Here is a 6,297-nt window from a genome sequence, read left to right as displayed (position 1 = left end):
CATCACACACACAGCCCACCCCCACCCCAAGGTCCCCCACCAGGGTTACATTTGACAGAATGATGAAACAACATAAATACATCATTATCACCCAAAGTCTGTAGTTTACATTAGGGTTCACTCTTTGTATTGTACATTTTATGGGTTTGTACAGGTGTATAATGGCAAGTATCCACAATTGTCATATCACACAGAATAGTTTCCCTGGCCTAAAATCCCTGTGCTCCACCTATCCATCCCACCTTCCCCCCCACCCTCTAGAAACCACTCATCTTTGTACTGTTTCCAAAGTTTTGTGTTTTCTAGAATGCTGTATAGTTGAAATCATAAAGTCTGTAACCTTTTCAGATTACTCAGAGCCAGTGTTTTAACTTTTATAAAAGTATACATGGACAACATTCACTTCAGGGAAGATGAAGAAAACATACGTTTCCTTATTTCTCCTAAATACAAATAAAAACCCTGACATTGTATACATAAAACAAACCTTAAAAGACTCTGAAAGGTGGAGAGAAGAAGGCAGGCCAGCTGGGGACCTCAGGAACTAAGAAACAACACAATCGTGAGTTCTCTGGGTTTCTTTTTGCCTCATATATTCCAGACTTGGAGCTAAAGAAGCCTTTGACCTGGAAACATCAATGGATGCAGACCAGAAAAGCCCCAACAAAAGTCTGCTCTGTCCAGTCAAAGGACCAGGTGAGCAGTAGCCTAAAAAGACAGAAAACTTTTGAATAAAAATCACTTTTGTGTAAGATGTGAGTGATAAAACATAAAATAAGTAAAAAAAAAAAAAAAAAAAAAAAAAATTAAAAACCACTGTACTCTAGCCAAACACCACAGGAAACACACACACACACACACACACACACACACACACACACACACCTGTGGCCCTACCCCCAGTGTACCAGCAAAGGTGGAGCAGGGAGCCTAGATTTCTACCTTTGCCAACTTGAAATGGGACACTCCAAACCCCTACTGGGATGGTATCAAAGAGGGCCAAGTAAGGAGCTGGGACTTTCACCCTTGCCAAGTGGTAGCAAGAACCCTTGACATGAGGGTATCAGTAAAGGCCACATGGAGCCTGAATTTCCAACCCCACCCAGCAGTGATGAGGTGTCCCTTCATCTCCCCCATGGAATGGTCAATGGAAATAGAGTCACCACCTCCCAACAGTTAAAGGCTCCCCTCCCCACACAGTATCAGTGAGGCCACGTGTGGAGCACTAACAAGGCCTTCCAACCCTTTCTAGCCAGGGAGGTATCAGTGGAGGCGTAGGGGACAGCCAGAACTCCCACCTCTGTGCAGTAGTAACAAGGAGGCCCTTACCCCTTGAGTGCCAACAGAGGCTGAGTAAGGAACTGTGACCCCTATTACCCCCCTGACAATAATAAGACAGCACTCCTCATTTCTCAGCAGACCAGTATCAAAGGAAGCCAGCTAAAACAAAAGTTTAAATAATATCCAGAATCTTATAACATAATACTCAAAATTTCAGGTTTCCATTAAAAACCACTCACTTTACCAAGAACCAAAAGATCTCAAATTGAGTGAAAAAAGATAATCAGTAAATGCCAGATCACCAAGATGACAGAGATGTTAGAATATTCTGCTGAAGATTTAAAGTAGTCATTATAAAAAATGTTTTAATAAGCAATTGAAACAAGTGAAAAAATAGTCTCAGCAAACAAATAGAAAGGCTTGCCAAAGAAAGATAAGATGTAAAGAACCACATGGAAATGCTATAGCTGAAAACTATGATAAGTGCACCAAGAATAAACACTAATATATATTATGAACTTTGAATGATCATGATGTGTCGATGTAAGTTCATTGATTGTAACAGATATACCACTCTGATGCAGGACGCCTTTTGGCGGGGGTGGGTGGTGGATGCTGTGGATACATGGGGATAGAGAGTATATGGTAACTCTCTGCATTTTCTACTCAGTTTCGCTGTGAGTCTAAACTTTTCTTTTTTCTTTTTTTCTCTTTTTTTGAGACAGAGTTTCACTCTTGTTGCCCAGGCTGGAGTGCAACGGCGCAATCTCGGCTCACCATGTCCTCCGCCTTCCAGATTCAAGCAATTCTCCTGCCTCAGCCTCCCGAGTAGCTGGGATTACAGGCATTCACCACCACGGCCAGCTAATTTTGTATTTTTAGTAAAGACAGGGTTTCTCCATGTTGGTCAGGTTAGTCTTGAACTCCTGACCTCAGGTGATCTGCCTGCCTTGGCCTCCCAAAGTGCTGGGATTACAGGCGTGAGCCACCATGCCTGGCCACTGTGAGTCTAAACTTTTCTAAAAAATAAAATTAATTTTGTAAACTATCTAGTGACCAAAATTATAAATATCAATCAATGGGTTCAAGAGCATAATGAAGCGCACAGAGGAAAGGATCAATAAACTGTAAACAGAGAGATAGAACAATACAAATTATACAATCTGAGCAACAAAAAAGAATAGACAAAAAAAGAAAAGAAGAAAAGAAAGAAAGAAGAGCCTCAGGGACTTAGTCTGTTCAGGCTACCACAACAAAATGCCATAAGCTAGGTGACGTATAAACAACAGAAAGTTATTTCCCACAGTTCTAGAGCCTGGGAAGTTCAACGTCTGGTGAGGGCCCACCTCCTGGTTCATAGAACAGCACCCTCTCACTGTCTCCTCACATGATGGAAGAGACAAGGCAGCTCTCTGGGGTCCCTTTTATAAGGCCACTAATAATCCCAGCACTTTAGGAGGCTGAGATGGGCGGATCACCTGAGGCCAGGAGTTCAAAACCAGCCTGGCCAACATGGTGAAACCCTGTCTCTATTAAAAATGCAAAAATTAGCTGGTGTGATGGCATACGCCTATAATCCCAGATACTCGGGAAGCTGAGGCAGGAGAATCACTTGAACCCGGGAAGCAGAGGTTGCAGTGAGCCGAAATCATGCCATTGCACTCCAGCCTGGGCCACAGAACAAGACTCCGTCTCAAAAAACAATCTCTTCATTCAGATTGGCAAAACAATTACACCAGTAAACTGTGATAAGTTACTCACATATAATATAATACCTAGGGAGATCATTGAAAAGCTACACAAAGAGATGTAATCAAAAACACTACAAATAAATCAAAAATAGAAGTCTAAAAATAAATTTAAATAATCCACAGCAACAAAGGCAGTAAAAAGAAAACAAAGAAATGAAAAACAGAGTACATACAGAAAACAAAACATAAAGTGACTGACTCACCATCTCAATAATTACACTTAATGTAAATGGTCTATGTACCCAATTAAAAGATAGAGATTGAGCCAGACACAGTGGCTCACATCTGTAATTCCAGCACTTTGGGAGGCCAAGGTGGGCACATCACTTATGGCCAGAAGTTCAACACCAGCCTGGCCAACATGGTGAAATCCCATATCTACTAAAAATGCAAAAATTAGCCAGACGTGGTGGCTCACATCTGTGGTCCCAGCTACTCGGGAGGCTGAGGCATGAGAATTGCTTGAACCCAGGTGGCAGAGGTTGCTGCAAGTCAAGATTCTGCCACTGCACTCCAGCCTAGGTGACAGTGCAAGAGTCTGTATCAAAAGAAAAGAGATTTGTATAAGGGATTTAAAAACATGAGCCAAGTCCATGCTATCTATAAGAAACTCACTTCAACTACAACAAAAGTGAATGATAGATTAAAAGGCAGATTAAAAGTAAAAGGATAAGCCAGGCATAATGGCTCATGCCTGTAATCCTAACATTTTGGGGAGCTGAGGTGGGAGGATTGCTTGAGACCAGGAGTTCAAGACCAGCCTGAACGACATAGCAAGACCTCATCTCTACTAAGCATTTAAAAAAATAAATTAGCCATGCATGGTGGCACATGCCTGTCATCCTAGCTACTTGGGAGGCTAAGGTGGGTGGATCACTTGAACCTGGAGGGTTGAGACTGCAGTGAGCCATTATCACACCACTACACTCCAGCCTGGGCAACAGAGCATGGCCCTGTCCCAAAAAATGTTTTGAAAAATAAATAAATGAATAAAAAGTAAAAGGATGGGGAAGGAACATCATGCAAACATTAATCAAAAGAAAGTAGATGTGACTATATTCATATCGGATAACATGAACTTCAGAAAAAAAATAAAATTACTAGAGACAGAGAGGGGCATTATATAATAATTTAACAGCCAACCCACCAAGAAAACATTATAATCCTAAATGTATATGTACCAAACAATAGAGTTGCAAAATATGTGAAGTAAAAATTGATAGAACTGAAAAAAAGAAATATACAAATTCACAATTTTAGTTGGAGACTTTAACACCATTCTCTCAAATATTGGTAGAACAACTAGATAGAAAGTCAGCAAGGATATAGAACTCAACAACCCTATGAACAAACAGGACCCAAATGATGTAGATATGCTTCACCCAACAGCTGCAACAGAATACACATTATCTTCAGGAGCCCATGGAATATACATCAAGATAGACCATATTCTAAGCCAATAAAAAAATTTTTTTAAAGAATTGAAAATCGTACAGAGTGTGTTATCCAACCACAATAAAATCAAACTAGAAAAAAATAACAGAAAGAGTAGGAGAAAATGTCCTAACATTTAGAAACTAATAACCCACTAAATAATGTCTAAATAATCTGGCTGGGTTTGGTGGCTCACACCTGTAATCCCAACACTTTGGGAGGCCAGCCAACATGATGAAACTCCATCTCTACCAAAAATACAAAAGAGTTACCTGGGCATGGTGGCACGTGCCTGCAGTCTCAGCTACTTGGGAGGCTGAGGCAGGAGAATTGCTTGAACCCGGGAGGCAGAGTTTGCCATTGCACTCCAACCTGGGTGACAGAGCGAGACTCTGTCTCAAAAGAAAAAAAAAGAAAGAAAGAAAGAAAGAAAGAAAGAAAGCAAATGAAGGGAGAAAACAATAAAGATAAAAAAGGAAATAAAAAGTAAGTAATCTATGGGTCAAAAAAAAAAGTCTCAAAGGAAATTTTTAAAATATACTAAACTGAAAGAAAATAAAAATGTAACACATAAGAAGTTATGGAACATATCTATAGCAGTACTGAGAGGAAAATTTATAGCACTAAATTCATATTTTGAAAAACGAAGTTTCAAATCAACAATCTAAACTCCACCTCAAGAATCTAGAAAACAAACGAAGGGCCGAGTGTGGTGGCTCACGCCTATAATTCCAGCACTTTGGGAGGCTGAGGCGGGCAGATCACAAGGTCAGGAGTTTAAGACCAGGCTGGCCAACATGGTGAAACCCCATCTCTACTAAAAACACAAAATTTTTTAGTAGATTTGGTCTACTAAATAGATAGGATGTGGTGGCACACGCCTATAGTCTCAGCTACTTGGGAGGCTGAGGCAGGAGAATTGCTTGAACCTTGGAGGCGGAGCTTGCAGTGAGCCAAGACCACGCACGCCATTGCACTCCAGCCTGGGAAACAGAGTGAGACTCCGTCTCAAAAAAAAACAAAAAAACAAAAAAAAGAAAGAAAGAAAGCAAATGAAGGGAGAAAGCAATAAAGATAAAGATAAAAAAGGAAATAAATGAAATTGAAAACAAAAAAAAAGTAGAGAAAGTCAGTTATACAAAGGACAGTTTCTTTGAAAGAGCAATAAAATGATAAATCTCTAACAAAAGTAGCAAAGAAAAAATGAGAAGGCATAAATTACCAATACTGGGAATGAAGCAGGGAATATCACTACAGATCCCATAGATATCAAACCCATAATAAGGAATACTACGAACTACACACATAAATTTGACAACTTAGATTAAATGGACCAATTCTTTGAAAAGTACAAACTACCTCACCTTACCCAATGTGAAGTAATTATTTGCTTAGCCCTATAACTATTAGTGAAATGTAATTCATCATTTAAAAACTCTCCAAAAATAAATCTCCAGACCCAGATCTTTTTATTAGATAATTCTAGCAAATGTTAAAGAAGAATTAACACTAGTTCTGCACAATGTATTCCAGAAAATAGAAGAGAAGGGAATATTTCCCACTTCATTTTATACAGCTTAGATAATGCCTTGATAGCAAAAGCAAAGACAATTCAAAAAAGAAAAGAAATTCACAGATCAATATCCTTCATGAATATAAATGCAAAAGTTGTTAACAAAATATTAGCAAATAGGATTCAGCAACATTTAAAAAAGAATTATATACGATGACCAACTCAAATTTATTCCAGGCGTGCAAGACTGGTTTGATATTCAACAATTCACCATATTAACAGGCTAAAGAAGAAAAATCAAGTGATTATATCAATCTA

This window comes from Trachypithecus francoisi, unplaced genomic scaffold (assembly GCF_009764315.1).
Source record: "Trachypithecus francoisi isolate TF-2019V2 unplaced genomic scaffold, Tfra_2.0 Lachesis_group12, whole genome shotgun sequence".
Classification (NCBI taxonomy): domain Eukaryota; kingdom Metazoa; phylum Chordata; class Mammalia; order Primates; family Cercopithecidae; genus Trachypithecus; species Trachypithecus francoisi.
This window is presented reverse-complemented; position numbering follows the sequence as displayed.